Source organism: Podarcis filfolensis, assembly GCF_964270895.1.
Source record: "Podarcis filfolensis genome assembly, chromosome: 7".
Taxonomy (NCBI): domain Eukaryota; kingdom Metazoa; phylum Chordata; class Lepidosauria; order Squamata; family Lacertidae; genus Podarcis; species Podarcis filfolensis.
The window spans coordinates 12,176,268-12,200,480 of record NC_139603.1 but is presented as its reverse complement, the minus strand read 5'-3'; the positions used below and the strand labels follow the sequence as shown (position 1 = coordinate 12,200,480).

At 41.1% G+C, this 24,213-nt stretch overlaps 1 protein-coding gene across 4 annotated transcripts in view; it reads left to right on the top strand.

Annotated features, from left to right (window-relative positions):
- Positions 1-24,213, top strand: part of FBXL7 (F-box and leucine rich repeat protein 7) — a 198,865-nt gene that overhangs the window by 160,497 nt on the left and 14,155 nt on the right. The window lies entirely within an intron of this gene.

The window sequence follows — 24,213 nt, the reverse complement described above, 5'->3', positions numbered from 1 at the left end:
AAACTTCACACACAAACTTTGGTTGGAAATCTTTCTCCAGCGTATAAGTCCAAGTACAGTTTGGAGAAGAAATAATTTAGCACACGAGTTTTTTCCACCCTGTATCATGCATGCTTTCCTTTATTAAGTGGAGTTCAGCCCCCACCCCGGCTTATGCCTGTAGATAACAAAATACTGGTGTCTGCAGTTGCTCCACACTTAATGAGGTACGGATGGGGTCTTTACATTTTGGGCCAGGTTTTTTTTTTAAAAAAAAGTTTAAATATTTTACCAGTAACTTTGGTTCCCAGAATAAAATGTTTCAAGAGCTATTAATGACACATGAAAGTAAGAATACTGCTAGTTTTTGCAAGCTCCAGATACACTCACTGAGTGATGTGTTGATGATTCTCAGTGCTTCGTAAAGGTAAAGGGACCCCTGACCATTAGGTCCATTCGCGGACGACTCTGGGGTTGCGGCGCTCATCTCGCTTTATTGTCCGAGGGAGCCGGCGTACAGCTTCCGGGTCATTTGGCCAGCATGACTAAGCCGCTTCTGGCGAACCAGAGCAGCGCACGGAAACGCCGTTTACCTTCCTGCCGGAGTGGAACCTATTTATCTACTTGCACTGGTGTGCTTTCGAACTGCTAGGTTGGCAGGAGCAGGGACCGAGCAACGGGAGGTCACCCTGTCGTGGGGATTCGAACCGCCGACCTTCTGATCGGCAAGTCCTAGGCTCTGTGGTTTAACCCACAGCGCCACTCGCGTCCCTCAGTGCTTGATAGAGCTACAGTAAAATCCAGTGACGTAGCGTGGGTTGCCAGTGCCCCAGGGAGGGGTAAGTGTTGTGCCTCCTGGTGGACTGGGCAGCTGGGGCACACATAAAGCCTGCGCAGAGGGTGAATGGAGCCCAGCTCCAACAGGTTCCTTGCCTGCTGCCGCCATCCACATGCCCACTAGACCAACCCACCCGCTGCATTGCCTCAGCTGCCAGGGCTCTGTGCCTTTGCATGGTTCCACTGGGAAGGATGTAATCTTCAACTACCTCGCTCAGAACTTGCTGGGAACTAATGAATGGTCTACCCAACAGAAAGCTCAGTGCCTGCTTTCTTTTTTAAAAGTTTTTATTTATACTTTTCAAATTTAAACATTTCATTAGTTTTGCAATCAATTTAACATTTCAAAATTTGACTCCCTTCCCCCTCTTTCTGCAGTTTCTTAAATTTGTTTTTGATATCTTCTGCATATCCAAATTCATTTAGCTTGTTCATTTAATTATCTACTGTAAATATATACTCCTGTGAAACTGCAGGTTATTACAATAAACCTCCTAAAGTTTTTATCTGTTTACAATGTATCTGTAAATATTCAATAAACCATTTCCATTCTTTTATAAAAAGTTTATTTTGATTTCTTGTTCTTCTGGTAAGTTTCACCATTTCTGTGTATTCCATAAGTTTTTGTATCCATTCTTCCTTTTCTGAGACTTCTTTCCATTTTGCACAAGTAGCATTCTTGCTGCTGTAGTACTGTGCATAAATAGATTTCTATACAAGTTAGGTAGTTCTGTCCCTATAATTCCCAAAAGAAAAGCTTCTGGGTTTTTTAAATAAAAGTTATTTTAAACATCCTTTTCAATTCATGGTATATCATTTCCCAGTAAGCTTTAACCTTACTACAAGACCACCACATATGATAAAAAGAACTTTCTTTCTTGTTACATTTCCAACACTTATTTGATTTAGATTTATACATCTCAATGTTAGATACCAACAATATATCATTTTCATATAATTTTCTCTTAAACCATACCATGCTGTAAATTTTATATCCATATTCAGCTTTCACCTCCTTTGCCTTTTACTGCTACAAAAATATGCAGACTGAACTGCCGCAGATTGCTGTATTGGTGTTGAAGGAAACTGACCGATGCAATTATATCTAATGGATTTGTGTAACTGTGAGGTTGTTTTCTTATTGGTAATGCTTTGTGGTTTTAATGAGAAAATATGAATGAATGAATGAATGCTCTGTAGATCACTAATATTATGCACTTAGTAGGAAGATGAAGGAGGATGAAATTCAGAAAGATTCACTCAGCCTAGAAGTAATCAAATCCAGCCCAAAGCCACGGAATCATGAATTCCAATCACGTGTAGAAAACTGGCAAGCCTTCACTCCCGGGAAAATTGTTCTTCATTAAACTATTATTTATCTACTCCCTTCACATTCTAAGGCAGCTCACACACATACCACCTCCTCGCTTGGCCTTGGCTTCAGCATGACTTTGCTCTGGAATAAACTGCATCCTTGTCTTCATTTTTGTTCATATAAATGTTCATTGTACTGCTCTCTCTTTCCTCCACCTGACAAAATATCCTTCCAAGTTAGCATTGTGTCTGATGTTGGGTTTTTAGGCATATGCATAGCTGTGGATTTGGAAATTTACATTCCTGATTAATGTTTTTAAGAGATTTTAGGAGCCATATATATTAAAAACTTCTACTTGTAACTGATAGCACTCTTCAGCTTGTTCTGAATTCTCTCTCTCTCTCTCTCTCTCTCTCTCTCTCGCTCTGCAGACTCACACTTTTTTATCCTAGATCTCACAAACCCAATATTAGGTACAAATATATATGCAAACGTAGAGAATCAGGTTTGCATGGAGCTTGTGGCTTTGCTTCTCCCTAGTGAAGTCCCATATTTTGGACCGAAAACATGTATCCTGAAACAAACTAATGATTTATTTGCTTTTTTATTTCTATCCTGCATTTCTGTATTAAAATATACTCAGAGTAGCTTATAGCATTTTAAAACTCTTTACAATCACACCCATACATAATCAAAAACAAAACTACCAAAGCACATTTTAAAAATCTAGTTCTTTAAAAAGCCCAGGGGAATAAGTAAGTTTCCAAAGCCTGTTTAAAAGTAGGCAAGGAAGGAGGTAGGCATACTTGTCTACGGGACGTTATTCCACATTGTATGTGTCACAACCTCTCAAATCCACTGGCCATATTTCCATTGACGGTGTGAAAGAGAGAAGAGTCTCAGAAATAGACCTTTGGGCTATTTGTTTGTTGGTTGGTTTGTTAAATTTCTATACCGCCCTTCATCTGAGGATCACAGGGCGGTTTACAATATAAAACACAAAAATACATAACATAGTAATAAACCAAAACAATACTCTACCACACACACAGTTTAAAAGGCCACAGATTATTTAATTACTCAAAGACCTGGGAGAAGAGGAAGGTTTTTGGCTGGTGCCTAAAGATATGGATTGACAGTGCCAGGCAAGTCTCCCTGGAGAGAGCATGCCACAAATGAGGAGCCACCACAGAAAAGGCCCATTCCCGTGTTGCCACTCTCTGGACCTCTTGAGGAGGAGGCACATGAAGAAGGGCCTCAGATGATGATCTCAAGGTCTGGGTAGGTTCATTTGGAGTGGGCGGTCCTTGCGGTTCACTGAAAAAATATGGTATATAGGAAGACACTGGTTCTAGGCCTTTTAGAAAGGGTTAAAGGTCACAACCAAGACCTTGAATTGAGCCCATTTACACACTTCTTGGGAGTGGCCTAGGGAGCCAGTGGTGATGTGGTCTAAACCACTGAGCCTTTTGGGCTTGCCAGTCAGAAGGTCGGTGGTACGAATCCCCATGATGGAGTGAGCTCCCATTGCTCTGTCCCAGCTCCTGCCAACCTAGCAGTTCGAAAGCACGCCAGTGCCAGTAGATAAATAGGTACCACTGCGGCAGGAAGGTAAACGGCGTTTCCGTGCATTCTGGTTTCCGTCATGGTGTTCTGTTGTGCCAGAAGTGGTTAAGTCATGCTGGCCACATGACCCGGAAAGCTGTCTGTGGACAAACGCCGGCTCCCTCGGCCTGAAAGCAAGATGAGCACTGCATCCTCATAGTCACCTTTGACTGGACTTAACCATCCAGGGGTCCTTTACCTTCCGCCTTTTACCATAGCCTTTGAGGTGTGTTAAAAGATTTGGGTGTTCTTGGGCGAGTACAATGAGGATATGAATAGTTAATGGCAATATATGTTGACTCAAGTGGTGTTAGTATTATTTCTCAACAATTCGGCCAGAGAAAACAGCCCCAAAGGCAGTTAGCCAGTTTTTGTTCCATTTCTTCCGAATCTTTCATACTGGCAGTATGAATAGCTATCAGTGCCAAACACAATTAAGCACTTTGAGATGTGATGTATCCTCTGCAAGAAGATTTGCAACTTACGACTCAATTCAGTCCATTGCTAGAGAATGCCCAGCTGCTAACAGTGTAGACGCTTACAACCTAAATGGAATTTTAACCTGTACTTTCGTGGTTTAGGCTTGGTAACTTGGCATTATTGTGGAAATTCAGCAGTTGAATTAGGAATGATAAAAATTGAAATTCCTGGCTGTGTGCATGGTTTTCTACATCTGTCTATTAACATTGAGATATATAGATATATAATGGCTCCATTGGACCACATCCACAAAGGATAACTGCACACATATATAAATTTTAACATAAAAAAGCATACAGATGTGGAAGTCCTCGACACAGGTTGGCTGTTAAATAAGAAAACCTGGTGATCCATAAAAAACATGCAAAGCAGAACAGAAGACTTCATTGCAATCAGGTTGAAGAACCACAGCTTTAATAAGGTGATAGCCGTTATTTGTGCCATGAACATAGTGCTTTGATAAAGAATACTTCTTCTTCTTCCATGGAAACATAATTCCTTGTTAATATATTATATAAATATACTAAGCTCCTTTATCGTCTTAAATCCAGTGAGGTTCTTAGCATAATTACATGAGGCGATTGGGGGGAGTAAAGAAAACAGAGTCCTCAGATAGTTGCTGCCTCGCAGATTCAGAAATAAGAGGCCCATTAACTGTTTTGTGTTATGTGCCACTTCTTAGCGAGGCAGGAGACCTTCACTTTAATCTCTCTTTAATGAGAAGTACAATATAAATGAGAAACCTACTTTGTTCCGTTAGTTAACACCAAGCTTGCTGCTTATTCTAAAGGAACGTCACTTTGTGCAGCCATCTCTTCTGAGCAAGAAACGACTGAAACAAATCTTATTCCATTTATTTTCATTCATTACCTCCCTAAGTTTCCCAGCTCCTTCACTCTTTGCCTTAGCAAATGAGCTCTATCAACTGTGTTGCTTTTCGGTTAAGAATTCCAAACCAAATGAGAAAATACTTGCAATGTGGACGTAAGTTTTTCTTTTATTCGGCTAAGTAATCTCTGGATGCTCATGTATTGTTGTTGTTGTTGTTTAGTCGTGATTAAAGATCATTGAATAATAATTAAACAACTACAATAAATAATTACTAAACTATAATCAAGAAAAATAACAGCAAGTCACAATACATTGTTGTTTAGTCGTTTCGTCGTGTCCGACTCTTCGTGACACCATGGACCAGAGCATATCAGGCACTCCTAGATAGGTTTGATCTTCTTGCAGTCCATGGGACTCTCAAGAGTATCCTCCAGCAACATAATTCAAAAGCATCAATTCTTCGGTGATCAGCCTTCTTTATGGTCCAGCTCTCACTTCCATACATCACTACTGGGAAAACCATAGCTTTAACTATACGGCCCTTTGTTGGCAAGGTGATGTCTCTTCTTTTTAAGATGCTGTCTGCTTTTCTCCCAAGAAGCAGGCGTCTTTTAATTTCGTGGCTGCTGTCACCATCTGCAGTGATCATGGAGCCCAAGAAAGTAAAATCTCTCACTGCCTCCATTTCTTCTCCTTCTATTTGCTAGGACGTCTTTAAAGTGTTTAGGGAAGAGAACATATGGAGCATTCCTCTTGTTAATTCAGCTTCTGTTTGGGGCCTGTCCCTCTTCCTTCAAGGCCATAGCTTTTAAGGTTCATAATTGTAACTTGCACCCATTTCAGAGCTGCTGAGCGTGGGGGCATTGTATATAGTCTTCTTTTCAGAGCATCTTCTGGAAGGCAGTCATAAAAAGTTTCAGATTAGCTACCCAGGGAGCTAATAGGGGAGAAGTAGTGGATGGCATGATGGGATGGATCTGGGTCTCCTTCTAATGTTTTTACGCTGTGTCATCCTGCTAACTGCATTGCTGAGAGGTCAGGTAAGTTCCTTCAGGTCAGGTAAGTACCTGAAGGAGCGTCTCCACCCCCACTGTTCAGCCCGGACACTGAGGTCCAGCTCCGAGGGCCTTCTGGCGGTTCCCTCACTGCAAGAAGTGAGGTTACATGGAACCAGGCAGAGGGCCTTCTCGGTAGTGGTGTCCGCCCTGTGAAACACCCTCCCATCAGACGTCAAGGAAATAAACAACTATCCGACTTTTAGAAGACATCTGAAGGCAACCCTGTTTAGGGAAGCTTTTAATGTTTGATGTTTTGTTCTGTTTTTAATATTTTGTTGGAAGCTGCCCAGACTGGCTGGGGAGACCCAGTCAGATAGGCGGGGTATAAATAATTTATTAGTAGTAGTAGCCCCATGATCACTGCAGATGGTGACAGCAGTCACAAAATTAAAAGACGCCTGCTTCTTGGGAGAAAAGCAATGACCAACCTAGACAGCATCTTAAAAAGCAGAGACATCACCTTGTCGACAAAGGTCTGTATAGTTAAAGCTATGGTTTTCCCAGTAGTGATGTATGGAAGTGGGAGCTAGACCATAAAGAAGGCTGATCGCCGATGAATCGATGCTTTTGAATTATGGTGCTGGAGGAGACTCTTGAGAGTCCCATGGACTGCAAGAAGATCAAACCTATCCATTCTGAAGGAAATCAGCCCTGAGTGCTCACTGGAAGGACAGATCCTGAAGCTGAGGCTCCAATACTTTGGCCACCTCATGAGAAGAGAAGCCTCCCTGGAAAAGACCCTGATGTTGGGAAAGATGGAGGGCACAAGGAGAAGGGGACGAGAGAGGACGAGATGATTGGACAGTGTTCTCGAAGCTACCAGCATGAGTTTGACCAAACTGCAGGAGGCAGTGGAAGACAGGAGTGCCTGGCATGCTCTGGTCCGTGGGGTCACGAAGAGTCAGACACGGCTAAACGACTAAACAACAACAGTATTAGTATAAGTATTAGTATTAGTGTTAGTGTTAGTGTATTACTTCACAGCTCCACACTGTCTGCTGTTGCTGGGAAGGCAGGTAATACTCTTTAAGGGGCAATGACCTCATCAGGAAGCTAGCCTGAATTATATTGTAACACTTCCTGGATCTAGGGGTTCAGGAAGTTAGCCTGGCTTGGTTAGCTTTTAACACTTGCTGGATTCAGGGATTCAAGGAGTTTAGCATCCACAATAAGACTATTATTCCGGAGTAAGGGACCAAGAAGACAAAAACTTCAAGAAAGAATGGGAATTTTTTATAATTTATTTAGGAAACCACTGTAGGCAGATGAAAACATTAGCAGGATTTTAATCCCACTTGTAATGGAACACATATGATGGACAATATGGATAGATATAAATTTTAGATTATGAAACAATATGCAGTTGAAAATGTTGACAATAGGACCCATAGAGGGGATTTTTTTGGGGGGGGGAGTCTCGAGATTCAGAGAAATCTCTTTATATTGATATGTATTTGGTAGTGTTATAAATTTATATTTGTAAAATCAAATAAAAACGATCTCCCACAAAGGCTATTATTGTGGAGTTAATGGGAGTTAGAGTCCAATGATATTGCAGGGGCACCTTGTTCTCCATCCTTGTCCCATTTGCTCAGATAATCCCTAGCGCACCTGGAACTCTGAGAAATGGATTTTAATTTATTTTGGGGTTGTTTTTTTAAATGGTCTTTAAAACTTGGTTTGTAGCTGATGACTGTTTCGTTGCACTCACAGTGATGAAGCCTGTACAAAAGTAAAAACTGTTAAAAATATCAGGGAAAAGTAGAGGACTCAGCTATACAGGTGCAAATAAAACGTTTTAAGAGTGTTTTAAATGCAATCTACAATGTGACACTAGATGGCAATGGTGAGCCTTACGGAAAATTCAATGTGTTTTTAAAAACACTTGTTGGTTTTTTTTTAAAAAAAGCCACGCATTTTCAAAATGGTTTTTATATGTGTGTAAATTCCACCAGAGAGAGAAAAGAACAACGTAGCAGTGAAGTGATGTTTCTTGTTGTTGTTTTCTGGTGTAGCTGTGGTTTTAAGATGTGAATATTTCTTCAGTACCATTCTTTGCATCTTCTTAAATTAGATCTTTATTGGGAAGTAGATAGCCTTGAATATGTGCACAGCGTGGAGGAGGGGTCACTGTGATGCAGTTGCCGTTATGACTTCACAATGGGATTCATTTAAGACTGGCATAAAATGTACTGAAAGTGATTGGAATTGTACTCTTTACTACATTCTATCCAGGAATATGGTAATAATGAAGATGAAGATTATGATAGGTCAATAAAGTTGTGGTTTCCCCCACCCCCTCTTCCAAACACAGATGCTCTCACAGTCAAACACCACCTTCGTTGTGCTCCCAAAGCCAACAATTTTTAATTGTCAGTGCAAGTCTCCCCAGGGTTAGGATGGCAGGGAATCAGATGAAACACATTTTCCCTCACACACATACACTTTCCATCTGATGAGGAAAGTATTTATTGTCATGGTAATCACAGAAAAATCCTAGGAGCCCATACCAGATGCTTTTCTCTGTGCCAGAAATGTTACTGGAGTGAAATGAACAAATAACCAAAAATTGTTAGCAATTGTTGCCTCTTCTCTATTTGCTATCCTGTTCCCTTATCCTGAGGAGATTGAGTTCAATTGCTCAGCTTAGATTTTTGAGTGATTGCTCTGCTTCAAAGTTCTGGTGAAGGGAAAAGCTCCAGTTTTTCGTATGTTTCTGAGGTATAAATCGCCCTTGTTATTGAAATTCATAACTGAACTTTTATTTGCTCCTTTAGTAAGTTCTCAAAAAACAAGACTTGGAGACAGGTCTCCAGGTTTCCTTTAGGCTGCTGCAAAGCTGCTTGAAAAACAAAAGTGTGCTTTTGCTGCTGTGATCAGATCAAAAATTCTTTACATTGGCTTCTTCTAAGGTGTTGGACCGGGTTTTAAGATTTCTCTCTGGAGACACAAAACCTTTATTTGTTCAGGTTCTGACTAAATGGGAGACCACCTACTTAAACACAATGTGCATCTATACTCAGATGTGTGACTATTAGCGTGGATTACACTTTAAAGGCTATTATTGTATTTCACATCTTAGGTTTTTGGCTCACATATCGCCATCGTCCCCTGCTCCCTATATTCTTGATGTTCCTTTGAGTTATTCTTCTGCTCCTTGTCCATAATACAACCTATTTCTTTTTCTGAAGCCAGATAGTTTGCAAGTTTGTGGGTGCAATCCAATGCATGTTTCCCTGGAAATATGTCTCACTGAGTTCAATGAGGCTTGTTGTTGTTTAGACGTTTAGTCGTGTCCAACTCTTTGTGACCCCATGGACCAGAGCACGCCAGGCACTCCTGTCTTCCACTGCCTCCCGCAGTTTGGTCAGACTCATGTTTGTAGCTTCGAGAACACTGTCCAACCATCTCGTCCTCTGTCGTCCCCTTCTCCTTGTGCCCTCCATCATCAATGAGGCATACTCCCTAGTAAGTGCTTTCAAAATTGCAGCCTAAGCCTACTTACCTTTCTCTGAGTGCTTTGCATATTATAAAATTCCACAGTGAGACAGAGCATATAGAAATCAAGACAATGCCATACCCATTGTGTAATTCCACCATTTATTCACTTTTTAATTAAAATGAGGTGTATAAACTCCAGCATGTTGTCTGGATATCATATATGATATTGGTATACTAAATTGCAGCCCAAAGCAACTAACCACAGAATTAAGTTGCGTATAGTGAGGGTTAAAATGGGGTTGGCTTAATTTGGATTGACATTTCAGAACAATATGATTCAAGTAAAATCAATGCAGAGAAAGGGATACCATTACGAACATGGACATACAAGACCAGAGGGGTGCCATCTTTGTGAAATAGAGTCAAAAAGCCCTTTTACACCTCTCTCTCTCTCTCTCTCTCTCTCTCATATCTATATATTTGGAGGAGAGAAGCAGAATAAGTTTGTTTATTCTGTTGTGATTGTTGTACTGGTCATGTTGTGCAGATGCCTGATTATCGTCTTCCAAAGCAACTGCTCTATTCTGAACTTCAAAATGGAAAGCTTAATGCTGGTGGTTAACAAAGAGGTTTAAAGACTCTCTCAAGGCAAATCTAAAAAAATGTAGTATAAACACCGACAACTGGGAAACACTGGCCTGTGGGTGCTCCAGTTGGAGAACAGCCTTTACCAAATGTATCATGGGCTTTGAAGACGCTCAAACTCAGGACAAAAGGGAGAAACGTGCTAAGAGGAAGGCGCATTTGGCAAACCTTCACTGTGATCAACTCCCGTCCAGAAACAAATGTTCCCACTGTGGAAGGACATGTGGATCCAGAATTGGCCTCCACAGTCACTTATGAACTCACTGTTAAGACCATGTTTATGGAAGACAATCATCTTACTCGGCTTCAGGTGATCGCCAACGAAGAAGATTCAGATCCACACTCAAAACGAGATATATGGCATCTACGTATTGTTTATAAATTCTCTCTTCACTTCCACTATACTTAGCTTGACAGTGTTCAACAGTGGATTGCAACCTATAAAAATGATGGACTGGTTGTAAAGCCTCTTTATGGAGACAATATCCCAGTTAATGCTTCTGTATATACTTTTTAAATAGTACAAGCATGGTATAGCCTGCAACTTTGTGACTTTATGTGGACAGTTGCTCTTCGCTTTACCCAAATGATAAGCAGATCCCAGTGGCTTCAAAGAGTACGAGCGATAAAATGAAATAGAATGCACATTTCCACAAACTCTTCAGAGTACCACAGAACTTAAAACACTTAGAAATAAAATAAAATCCCAGGAATCAGCGGTGGGCTTCTTCTCCCTCCTAAACAAGCCACATGGGGAAGCGTTCAAAACATGCTTGTGTTTTCTCAGTTGCTTTCCTCGGCAATGCTGTTAAAGTCTCGTTGTCAAGAATAGGCCTGACCTTTCTGCTCTGGTCAGAAAGGTCATCCGTAAAGGTCAATGCGAACAATTCACTGAATAGTCTACCTCAGAGCTTGCAGCACATAAATGGACTGCTCCTTTCCTGGCATGAAATAGTGTGTGGGCAGCTTCGCTATTCCTCGAAGGACTGTGCCATAAGACGAAAGCTGTGTACCCAAGAAACAATTGTGCTCGTAAGAAAATTGCAAGTTAGGTCGCTTATGTAGCTCTGTTTCAAACAGTGCTGCTTTCAACAGTTGTTATTAGCCAGTATCGTGAGATAAAGACCCTGCAGAGAGCAACAGTACACACAGAAAAGCTCAAGATACACGTTGATCTACCCACACATAGTTGTTATCCTTGAGAAACATAGAAAATAGCAGGATATATTTATCCGAAAGTCTTCAAACTTACACAACCCTTTAAAAATTAGCTGATGAAGGGGAATACATCGAAACAGGGCCCTGTCCTGGTTTGTAATCCATAATTGACTTCTGACTTCCACTCAATGATTGAAACTAAGACCTCCACGACGAATCTGACTATGGACTAACATGAACTCATCTCTACTCATAAACTCTTATCTCCAATTCTGTAACGAATTATTGTGTTATACATATTATTATGAGTTTGAGTTTGTAATCTCTGTTAGAGTTTGTAATCTCTATGTGAGTTTGTAATCCTTGTCAGAATACATACTTTTGAACGGATTAGTTTTTGTTACTATCGACTATTGATTTGCGAGTAGGGACCACTCCCACTATTGAAACGTACATTGGCCTGAGTTCTTGGTGTGCTTATTTCTTGGTATATTTAATAACAGGAATCTCAACTAAAGCATCCATGACAGATGGCCATCCAACCTCTGCTTAAAAGTCTCCAAGGAAGGAGCGTCCACAACCTCTCATGGTTATCTGTTCCACTGCTGAACAGCTTTTACTGTCAGAAAGTTTTTCCGAATGTTTAGTCGGAATCTCCTTTCTTGCAACTTGAAGCCATTGTTTCGAGTCCTACCCTCCAGAGCAGGAGAACAGAAGTTTGCTTGTTTCCATGTGACAGCCCTTGAGATATTTGAAGATGGCTATCATATCTCCTCTCAGTCTCCTCTTTTCCAGGCTAACCATGCCCAGCTCCTTCAACCATTCCTCATAAGGCTTGGTTTCCAGACCCTTGATCATCTTAGTTGCCCTCCTCTGCACACGTTCCAACTTGTCAGCATCTTTCTTCAATTTTCATTTTTGTTTCATTTCACTTTTAATTTGTATACAGCCTTTCTATATTACTATGCACAAGGTGGCTTGAAAGCTGAAGAAATAGACAAAATAGCGTAGATCACATACCTGATAACAACCTGATCCAATACAAAAAAGTCACAATAAAAACATAACTTGAAAATAACTTATATCAGATACAGCAATATTCAACAATCCCTTTGAATATAATAATAAACCATAAAATTAAATATCATTGAATAATAATTAAACAGAATAAATAATTTCTAAACTATAATCAATAAAAATAATGGCAAGTCACAATACATAAAATACCACAAAACATACAGAAACATGTAAAAGGATCAAATTGAGAAACAAGGACACACAACTAATTTCCTTGCTGGAAAGAAGACTGCTCCCTGCTGCAAGGCCTATTTCCCCCTGGCATAGGTGGCGAAGCCCAGACTCACCTTGAACAGCTAAAAAAGGCTCCTGGGAATCCAGAGGGACATTGCTGGAACAACTCTTGTGTTGGGACAACTGGCTAAAATGTTTTAAAATGTTTCAGACTGTTCTAATTTTGGTTCCTCTGTTTCGTTTTTGCCGGGTTGGTGTTGATTAAATACTTAGTTGGGGTTGGTGGTTATTTTAATTTGGGTATAACTAAACTGTTGTTGTTTTCATTATTTTTGTTATTGGTTTCTATTGCTTTATTGGTTCGTTTGCTGTTTGTATAGGATATTTTGTTTTTTAATGTTTAATGTTTTGTTGTGTTTTTATATATGTTGTAAGTTGCCCAGAGTGTCTGGGGAAACCCATCAAGATGGGCGGGATATAATTTAATTTTATTATTATTATTATTATTATTATTATTATTATTATTATTATTACAGTATTATTACTATTATTACTATTATTATTATTATTATTATTATTATTATTATTATTCCTGAACTCCTTAGCTGACTCTGCTGTTTTCTTTTTTGTCAGGGCCATAGGTGCCAGTTCCCTGGGGCCCTGGGGCGCTGGATCCCCAAGCACCCACAAAATTTCCTATGAAGCGGCTGGGCACCCACAAATTCCGGCGCCAGGGCCAGGCACACCTCATGGCACCCATGGCCCTGGGCACTCATGGTCATGGGTCCAAGCTAACACTCCTGGTCAGAGCAGTTTTGGGGTTCCTATGTTTATGCAACTGTGCCCTCCTCATCCTCCTTCCATCCCAACTCAGCTCTCTTAAGACTTCATGCACCAGATGTTTGTGGCTTCCCCACATCTCTCTGCATAATGTCCCAGGACTTGGATAAGAAGCAGAGAATCCCTTTTAATATTTGTCTCTCTCTCTTTGGTTAAAAAATAAAAAGCAAAAGCGTTTCACAGCGGAACATGGAACTATCTGCATGCAGTGGTGTAGCGTGGGTTGTCAGCACCCGGGGCAAGGCAAGTAATTTGCGCCCCCTAACCCGTGGATTTGCGCCCCTTAACCCGTGGATTTGCGCCCCCTAACCCATGGATTTGCCCTAACCCCAGATGTTGCGCCCGGTGCGGCCCGCCCCCCCTGCACCCCCCACGCTACGCCACTGTCTGCATGACAGTCAAAGCTCACCAGTTTGGCGAAGTCCTGAGGGCGACCTGTTTACGCAGGAGCTGTATTTGTGTGTCAGTGCGCTTTCTGGGTCAGAGTGCTTATCTCCCAGGCCAAGTTGCTAAACCAAACATCCTTATCCCCTTCTTTCAGTGAAGCTGCAAACGAAAACCCTTGCAAATGCCTGAGTCAGAAACATATGTTCTCTTATAGTCTCTCCTCATAAAGCTGGCATTCCAGGTCTCATGAAAATTCGATATCTCCACATCGTTTTGTATGTGAAAAGAGATTTCCTTACATGAAACAAACATGGGTTGTGGCCAGCTCTCAATTAAAAATCCAAACAGTGAATTGTTTGCTTTAGGCAAAGAAAAGGGGTTGGGAAACACTAAAAAATATAGGAGACAGACAAATAGGCCTTTCTAAACAAAGACTAATTGCTCTCGTAAATGTAGGGTCCTCGTTATTTAGGTTTAGATACGCTTATGAGAAAAGGGTGGACAACTGAGGGATGGACTTGCATCCCATAAAAGAGCCTGACTCCATGAGAGTCTTGGTTGTTTTGTTGTCGTTTGGATGCCCCGCCAAGTTTACATTCTCTGTGATTTCGGTCTTATGTATTTATAATAGCACAAAGGGAACGGCTCCAGAAACTTCAAGGGGAAGTTGGCGTGGTTGCTAGTGTAGCTAAGGGTATGTACGCATTAGGGGCTTAAAACACAGCAAGGTTTCCCCACACACATTGTGCTTCAAGTCGCATTTGCATGCTGCTGCACACACCAAGCAGAAAGCAGGAATGGCGACACCCAATGCACGTTGCCTGTTCGGCTTCCCTGTGCCCCCAAGCACTGCCGCCACCTCCCCACACTCCTGAGCAGCTAGACTGGTGACTGGGAGTGGCTGCTGAGACCATATAACACCAGTCTTGAAAGACCTTCATTGGCTCCCAGTACATTTCCAAACACAATTCAAAGTGTTGGTGCTGACCTTTAAAGCCCTATATGGCCTCGTCCCAGTATACCTGAAGGAGCGTCTCCGCCCCCATCGTCCAGCCTGGACACTGAGGTCCAGCTCCGAGGGCCTTCTGGCGGTTCCCTCACTGCGAGGAGTGAGGTTACAGGGAACCAGGCAGAGGGCCTTCTCGGTAGTGGCGCCCGCCCTGTGGAACGCCTTCCCATCAGATGTTAAGAAAATAAACAACTATGTGACTTTTAGAAGACATCTGAAGGCAGCCCTGCTTAGGGAAGTTTTTAATGTTTGATGTTTTATCGTGTTTTTAATATTTTGTTGGGAGCTGCTCAGAGTGGCTGGGGAAACCCAGCCAGATGGATGGGGTATAAATAATTTTGTTGTTGTTTAGTCGTTTAGTCATGTCCAACTCTTCGTGACCCCATGGACCAGAGCATACCAAGCACTCCTGTCTTCCACTGCCTCCCGCAGTTTGGTCAAATTCATGTTGGTAGCTTCGAGAACACTATCCAACCATCCCCCCCCCCCAGTAAATAGCCATACGTAAATGTAAACTGAATTACATCTGGGTTCGTTTATACCATTTTCCTTGTGTGTCTGTACAGTTGATATGTTAAAGCAGTGTTTCCCAAACTTGGGTCTCCAGCTGTTTTTGGACTACAACTCCCATCATCCCTAGCTAGCAAGGCCAGGGATGATGGGAATTGTAGTCCTAAAACAGCTGAAGACCCAAGTTTGGAAAACACCGGACTAAAGAACCAACAGCAAGAGGTCACATCATGATCCAAGTCAAATATTGTCCCTTGTCCACCAAGGAGCAGAATTAGTATTCCTAATGAGTGAACCGGAAATATAACAGGCATTTTAGTTTCATATTTCTATGTTGCGATTGCACTTGGAATACCGTGTACAGCTTTGGTTGCTGCATCTCAAAATGGATATTGCAGAGCTGGGAAAAGTGCGGAAGACGGCAACCAAATTGATCAGGAGGTTTCACAACTTTGGTATTGCAATATTACCATATTTGGGGCCGGCCAGGCAGATCCCTGTACAAAAACAGCTGCACACTGCAAGGTTATATTGCTGGTCTTACTAGTGTGTTACTGGTAAGGAACCATCCTCAGGGATCATGAATTCTTAGCAGGACAATGCTTAGCTGTCTGGCAAAAGATAAGCCTTACTTAGATAAACCTTAATTAGCATTTTGTTTTGCTTATGTAATTCCTGCAATAATTACAGCAATTAAGGAAAAAAACTTAGTCTGGTCTTTTTGCAAGATTCGCTTTCACCATGTGTATTTATTTTAAGTCACACACACTGTATGTATAAACATAACTGTTCCCCTTGATATGTCTGTATCCAAGTGACTTTGCGGCAATGACAAACCCTTTGCAGAGTTGCTGCGCTGGCACCGTTGAAGATGCTGATGCAAAACCAAAAATGTCTTGGCAGACTTCGCATATGCAGATTGCTGCTTTTTGTTTGTTAAACAAAGGCAACTGTGGTATTTTTAGTTCTATTCAAAATACGGGAAGCAAAAATCATTCTTGCCAAGTGGCAAGGGACAGAACTGGCGGAGGGAGAAATTAAATCCAGATTTTCACAAAAGAACTCCAAACCTTCCTCACGTTTTGTGCTCTGGTCTGACCTGTCATTCCAATGTGTCATAGATATTAAGTGCAGTGCAGTTCTTGTGTCTTACGGTCACGTGGTTGAACTTTCAGAGTTCGTGTCCCCAGGCACTGGGATGTTCAATACAGCCAGAGGGTGGAGGAATCTTGGTTCTGCTGCTCTCGACTGTGTGAGGGGAAAAGGTGATCCAGGGATCCAGTCACTCAACTTGCCACCACAGCTACTTGGTCAAAGAGTTATGGGTCAGGAAAACCATTGCCTCCACTCTTCAGTTCATCCATTGCTGCAATGGAAGTGAGTGGCCCAATGTCAGGCTTCTTCCCCCATGTCAGTGGATAAGAGATCGAACAAAAGGAACACCTTACCAGTTAGAATCTTTAATAATCACAGCGAGAGAACAAAGAACACATCTTCTAGAAATGGCGGTGCTCCCAATTAAGGGTCACTCCCCCCTCCGTCCCTATTAATCTACATCACTCCTACATTTTGTAATCTGAATTTGTACCCTCTGTGCTTTCTGTTCTAACACTTTCTGAGCTCTATGTGTCTTTGGAGAAGGGGGGGGTGAATGCTGTCCAGAGACTGTGAATGTGTCAACTCTCTCTCTTCCAGTGTTTCTTCTGCTAGTAGTTCCCTATCCAGTATTTCCCAGCTTCTGCCTTCTGAACTGTGCCCTTCTGCAAACCACTGTTCCAAATCTATGCTGTCCTCCTCTTCCTGGGAAGAGTCAGGATCAGGGGGAGGGGTGGCCCCCACCATTCTTCCTAAGTGCAGCCATCCTCAGCAAGGTCCCCGACACCCAAGCAAGATATGTGAAAGAAAACACTCTTCTCAGCTTTTCATGCAAACCTGAAGTAGCTGAGTTGCGAGAGAACGAGACTCTTAATCTCAGGGTTGTGGGTTTGAGCCCTGTGTTGGGTGAACAATTCCTGCATTGCAGGGACCCTTGTGGTCCCTTCCAGCTCTACAATTCTATGATTCTATCTCCAAGTCTATTATTTATCACTTCTGCTTTTCTCTCTTTCATAGCTTTTATGGTCTCTTTCACAGCATTTATTTTTATTCTGTTCATTGCTGGGTTCAACCCACAGGCAACCCAGTCAGGTTTTCCCAGTTCCTCCTCCAGTTTAAAGAGACTGGAAAACAAAACACTGCTTTTTAAGTGAGCAAATAGTACCCAACCATCAGCCACACATTGGTGTCAATATGAACCAACCTGTCTCCACCACCATAAGTGCCGTACGATCTCACAGGTGCCCATTAAGAATCTGGAAGTACAGGCAAGGAGTAAGTCCTGACAACCCTTTTAGATGCAATTGTTCACTGATACTGTACCAACCCAGAGCCTCAGGAGATCCTTAGTAAGTAAATGCATTTGAATGAGACCACATGTTACAAGGCTCAGCTCTCCTCTCCCCATTGAGCTGAATGAATGAAAAGTATTGAGACAGAATTTTGTCGCTGCATCTCAGTTGCTCATCGGTGGGAGGCAAAGAGTGATAGTGGTTTTGCATCAACTGCTGTTTTTTCCTGCTCTTGCTTTTGGGGGGTACTTGTTTTGTGCTTTTGATAATATTATTAAAGGTGTTTTGTAACTGTCGCAAGTCACCATGGGCAGGTGGGTGCAGAAAGCTGGGCTAAAAATTAAAATAATATACAATATGCACACGTGCTGCACTTCTGACCTCAATATTTGACTCCGCAGTGCATGTTTATACACAATCTCTTCTCATTATGGCACTAAATCTTCACATCTGGTACAGAGAACAAGGGCTTACACCGCTGCATAGCTGCACATTCTTCATCAAACAACCACTCCTCCTCCTTATTTCAGGGTCAACAAACAATCCTGAGAATTGGAGGGAAACTATAATTATAATCATCGTGCAAAATAGCTCCGATAATCACACAGGGGAAAATAATGGCCTGCCTTTTCAATGTTGAGTTCCCCATAATATAAATACACACATCCCAGGATTTTAAACAAGTGTTGCAATTAAGTGCCTTGATAAAACAAGCCAGTTATCTTGTTTGGTGGAAAATAATGTTTAAAGCACACAGGGCAATTTTAAATTGCCCTCCCGCTATACTTTACCAATACCACGCTGTCATTAAAGCTGTTGTTCTTTGTATGACTGTATTTTTTTTTATATAAATATTTATTGAGATTTTACAAAAAACAGAGGTTTACAAAAAAATAAAAAAAGAAAGCATATAAAAAGAAAGAAATAAAAAAATACAAAAATACGTAAAAAAGAAAAACAAAAAAATAAAAATACAAAATACAAAAAGCAAATAGGTAAGAAAGAATTTAAAAACAAATCCATTTTTTGATATCTGTAAGCTCATTTGCTTGTTTCCTTGACCTCCTCACACCTCCCCTTTTTGTATTCCCATTTACATAATCAAATCAGCAAATCCTTACCCCCTTTCATTTATCTTAACTCTATATCTTAACATATTATAACTATATATTTTCATCCAATATCAACCCATTTTTGCATATTCTTATTAACTTTGTTGCTAATGCCACTTATTTTCAATCCAGCATCATTTTAACATTCATTAATTTTACAGTGTTTCTGCAGGTAGTCTTTAAATTTCTTCCAATCTTCTTCCACCAACTCTTCTCCCAGGTCTCGGATTCTGCCAGTCATTTCCGCCAATTCCATATAGTCCATCACCTTCATCTGCCACTCTTCCAGGGTGGGTAAATCTTGTGTCTTCCAATACTTTGCAATGAGTATTCTTCCTGCTGTTGTTGCATACATAAAGAAAGTTCTATCCTTCTTTGGCACCAATTGGCTGACTATGCCCAGGAGAAAGGCCTCTGGTTTCTTCAGAAAGGTATATTTAAATACCTTTTTCATTTCATTATAGATTATCTCCCAGAAAGCCTTAATCTTTGGGCACGTCCACCAAAGGTGAAAGAATGTACCTTCATTTTCTTTACATTTCCAACATTTATTATCGGGCAGATGATATATTTTTGCAAGCTTGACTGGTGTCATGTACCACCTGTATATCATTTTCATAATATTCTCTCTTAAGGCATTACATGCCGTAAATTTCATACCGGTGGTCCACAACTGTTTCCAGTCAGCAAACATAATGTTATGTCCAACATCTTGTGCCCATTTAATCATAGCAGATTTAACCGTTTCATCCTGCGTATTCCATTTTAACAGCAAGTTATACATTCTTGAAAGTATCTTAGTTTGGGGATCTAACAATTCTGTTTCCAATTTTGATTTTTCCACTTGGAAGCCAATTTTTTTGTCCAAATTATAGGCCTCTCTTATTTGATAATAATGAAGCCAGTCTCGCACTTTATCTTTTAATTTCTCATAGCTCTGCAATTTCAATTTGTCTCCTTCTTGTTCCAAAATCTCCCAATATTTCGGCCATTTGGCCTCCATATTGAGCTTTTTCTGAGCCTTTGCTTCCATTGGTGACAACCACCTTGGGGTTTTATTTTCAAGTAAATCTTTATATCTTATCCAGACATTAAACAATGCTTTCCTGACAATATGGTTTTTAAATGCTTTATGTGCTTTAACCTTGTCGTACCACAAATATGCATGCCACCCAAAAACATTATTAAAACCTTCTAAGTCCAAAATGTCTGTGTTCTCAAGAAGCAGCCAATCTTTCAACCAGCAGCATGCTGCTGATTCATAGTAAAGTTTAAGGTCTGGCAGGGCAAATCCACCTCTTTCCTTTGTGTCAGTTAATATTTTAAATTTTATTCTGGGCTTTTTGCCCTGCCAGACAAATCTAGAAATGTCTCTCTGCCACTTCTTGAAACAGTCCATCTTGTCCAAAATTTGCAATGATTGAAACAAAAATAACATTTTTGGCAATACATTCATCTTTATAGCTGCAATTCGACCCAACAAGGAAAGCTTCAAATTTGACCATACTTCTAAATCTTTTTTCACTTCTGTCCAACATTTCTCATAGTTATCTTTAAATAAATTTAAGTTCTTAGCAGTCATATTAACCCCCAGATATTTTACTTTCTTAACTAATGTTAATCCTGTCTCCTTCTGAAACCTCTCTTTCTCAATCGGTGTTAAGTTTTTCTCAAGAACTTTAGTTTTTGACTTGTTCAACTTAAATCCTGCCACATGACCAGATTCTTGAATCAGTTCTAATACTCTTTTCGTACTAGATTCTGGCTCCTGTAACGTCAAAACTAGGTCATCTGCAAAAGCTTTCAATTTGTATTGTTTGGCTCCGACCTGAATACCTTTAATCAGACGGTCCCTTCTAATCATATTTAACAAAACCTCCAGGACCGAAATAAAAAGCAATGGGGAAATTGGGCAGCCTTGTCGTGTCCCTTTCTCTATCTTAAATTCCTCTGTCATCACATTATTAACTATTAACTTAGCCTTTTGTTGTGAGTAAATTGCACTTATACCATTTTCAAACCCTTGACCAACCCCCATCCCCTGAAGATTTTTCTTCATAAAATTCCAAGAAATGTTGTCAAAGGCTTTCTCCGCATGTTCTTTGTATGACTGTAAACTAGCAGAGACAGTGATAGGGCATGAATGCTTGGGAAATATTTAAAAAGGTCTGAAGAAGGACTGGTGCTTTATTGGTTCGCTTCACACTATGGTCAGAGTCAGGATGCTCCCGAATCTTCTTCTTTGGCAATTAGTTGTAGCCGAGTAAGGTTCTCTTCCATAAACACAGTTTTAACAGTGAGCCATAAGTGACAGTGGATGCCAGTTCTGGATCCACATGTCCTTCCACAGTGGGGACATAGATTTCTGGGTGGTAGTTGATCGTGGTGAGGGTTTGCTGAATGTGCCTTCCTCTTAGCACGTTTCTCCTTTTCGTCCTGAGTTCAAGCATCTTCAAAGTCCATGACACATTTGGTAAAGGCTGTTCTCCAATTGGAGCACTCTCAGGCCAGTGTTTCCCAGTTGTCGGTGTTTATACTACATTTTTTTTAGATTTGCCTTGAGAGAGTCTTTAAACCTCTTTGTTAACCACCAGCATTAAGCTTTCCATTTGGAAGTTCAGAATAGAGCAGTTGCTTTGGAAGACGATAATCAGGCATCCGCACAACATGGCCTGTCCAACGAAGTTGATGTTGAAGAATCATCGCTTTGACACTGGTGATCTTTGCTTCTTCCAGTAGGCTGGCATTAGTTCTCCTATCTTCCCAAGTGATGTGTAAAAATTTTTGGAGACACCGTTGATTGAATCTTTCGAGGAGTTGGAGATGGCGTTTATAAGTGGTCAAGCATACAGTAATGTTGGTAGTACAATAGCTTTGTAAACAAGCATTTTGGTTTCCCTGTGAATGTCCCGGTCCTCAAACACTCTGCACTTCAGTGGGGAGAAAGCTGCACTTGCAGAGCTCAGGCGATGCTGGATTTCAGCATCAGTGTTGGCCCTTGTGGAAAGATAATATTGAGTAGCTGGAAACCCCAAGAGGCGAGACTACTGTTGTGCCACTGTCAGAACAGAATGCTAGAACAGGTGGACTGCTGGCCTGATCCTACAAGCGTATTCTTATGTTCTTATGGTGAGGAACTCTCCTAGGAGTTGCCGCGCCTGCTCTGCATTGTACCAGCAAACATGTAGACGTCTTGGAGCAGGTGACAGTATTATAACCTGAAAACTGCATTGTTTTATAGTTATGGTGCCCAAAGGGTGTAGTTGTGCATTTGAGAGACTTATGCTGATCCCTGCACTAACACAAGAAACATTGTACGGTGCTGACACGAGAAGCCACCTTGTTATCTGATCTGGGATAGGAAAAGGAGTCTTAGTCATGACAAGGTAAAAGGTCAACCTTTCCTCAAATCTGCAAGTGTCTGACACGACTGAGCGTCTCTGCCAAGAGCTGATTAAGAGGTTTTGGAGGAAGCCTCGCCCAATTGTCAACTTGTAATTTCTCTGCTCGCTTAAAGCAATGCCAGATGCTGGTGGGGGCTGGGGGGTTTGTGGGTAGAGATTGAGCATGACCTTTTATTTGGCCTCTTTATTAAACCTCACAATAATTTCTTCTAATTTTAACATATTAAATCACACATAATTTCATAGTTATGTGTCTAAGTATTTCTAATAGTTATAATAAAATCAATAATTTTTGATATAACTGTAAAAACTACTCTGAAAATTTATTCTTCCAGAAATAAAACCTTCCTCTAGTTGTAAATATTAAGATGAGACCAGCAAGACTGAGTCTTTCGTAAAAATAATTAATTAATTAATAAATCAAGTCTTACTGACTAGTGATTTAAATTGTGATTTAAATTGATTTGATTTAAATCAAATCCACCCTGCTTACAACTGTGTCAAGAATCAATGCCAGTAAGGTTATCTGGAAGCAAGCCTTTTCCTTCAGTTATAAAAAAAGTCCCCTGTTGAATGGCTTTGACTAGTAAGCAACGAGGGACGCGGGTGGCGCTGTGGGTTAAACCACAGAGCCTAGGGCTTGCCGGGTCGGCAGTTCAAATCCCCGCAACGGGGTGAGCTCCCATTGCTCAGTCCCTGCTCTTGCCAACCTAGCAGTTCGAAAGCACGTCAAAGTGCAAGTAGATAAATAGGTACCGCTCTGGCGGGAAGGTAAACGGCGTTTCTGTGCGCTGCTCTGGTTCGCCAGAAGCAGCTTAGTCATGCTGGCCACATGACCTGGAAGCTGTATGCCGGCTCCCTCGGCCAATAAAGCGAGATGAGCACCACAACCCCAGAGTCGGCCACGACTGGACCTAACGGTCAGGGGTCCCTTTATCTTTACCTTTAAGCAACATTTCAGAGCTGAGGGCCACATTTCCTTTGGGAAAAGTGACCAGGGGTCGTGTACCAGTGGATCTAGGTGGGAAAAATGGACAGGATGAACTGAAATGTGGGAGGGTTTCCCTTCTCAGTACACCTTGTAGTGCACCTGACAGTAGTTTCCTGGGAAAGCCCTCTAAATACATGCTTAGGAAAAACAATACACTTCCCTATCGCTGAATTTTCGTACCAATTTCCTTATATCTAAGGATGAAGAGTTGGTAGTACATATCTGTGTTTACGGTACTTTGACGGAAACCAGAGTGCACAGAAAAGCTGTTTACCTTCCCACCACAGTGGTACCTATTTATCTACTTGCACTTGACATGCTTTTGAACTGCTAGGTTGGCAGGAGCTGGGACCAAACAACGGGAGCTCACCCTGTCGCGGGGTTTCGAACCGCCGACCTTCTGATTGACAAATCCTAGGCTCTGTGGTTTAACCCTCAGCGCCACCCGCATCCCACGTTTACAGTATAGAAATCTGTTACTAAAATGCATGTTCTGTTAGTCATTCCTGTGACTCAAACAGCTATGTTCATACTTTGCATTATATCATAGTTTTGACAGAGCATGCAGTCCAGAGGAGGAGTTTGGAATCATCTACTTTTCCTTAAATGCAGCTTCCTGTGTCATCTGAACTGAGAACTATGGTTAATACTAACTATGGTTAATTTCAGAAAGTCAGATTCATAGCCCATGTTTTGCCTTACAAGTTGGTGAAGTTGATGTGTTTAGTTTGAGAAAAATCGTTGTCAATATTTACTAAAGGGTGGAAACCCCTTTGCAACTTTTTACATGAAAAAGAAAATGGACTTGTGATATTTGGGTTTGAGGATGGAAGAAAATATTGGTTTATAGAAAGTGGAATTGTTGGGTGTAATATTGGAGTGGATGTTTTGAATAATTTTCTACATATATAGCTGACCAACAAAGAATTGGAATTTCTTTTTTCTTTGCCTCTTTGTTTTCCTTTGTTTTGTT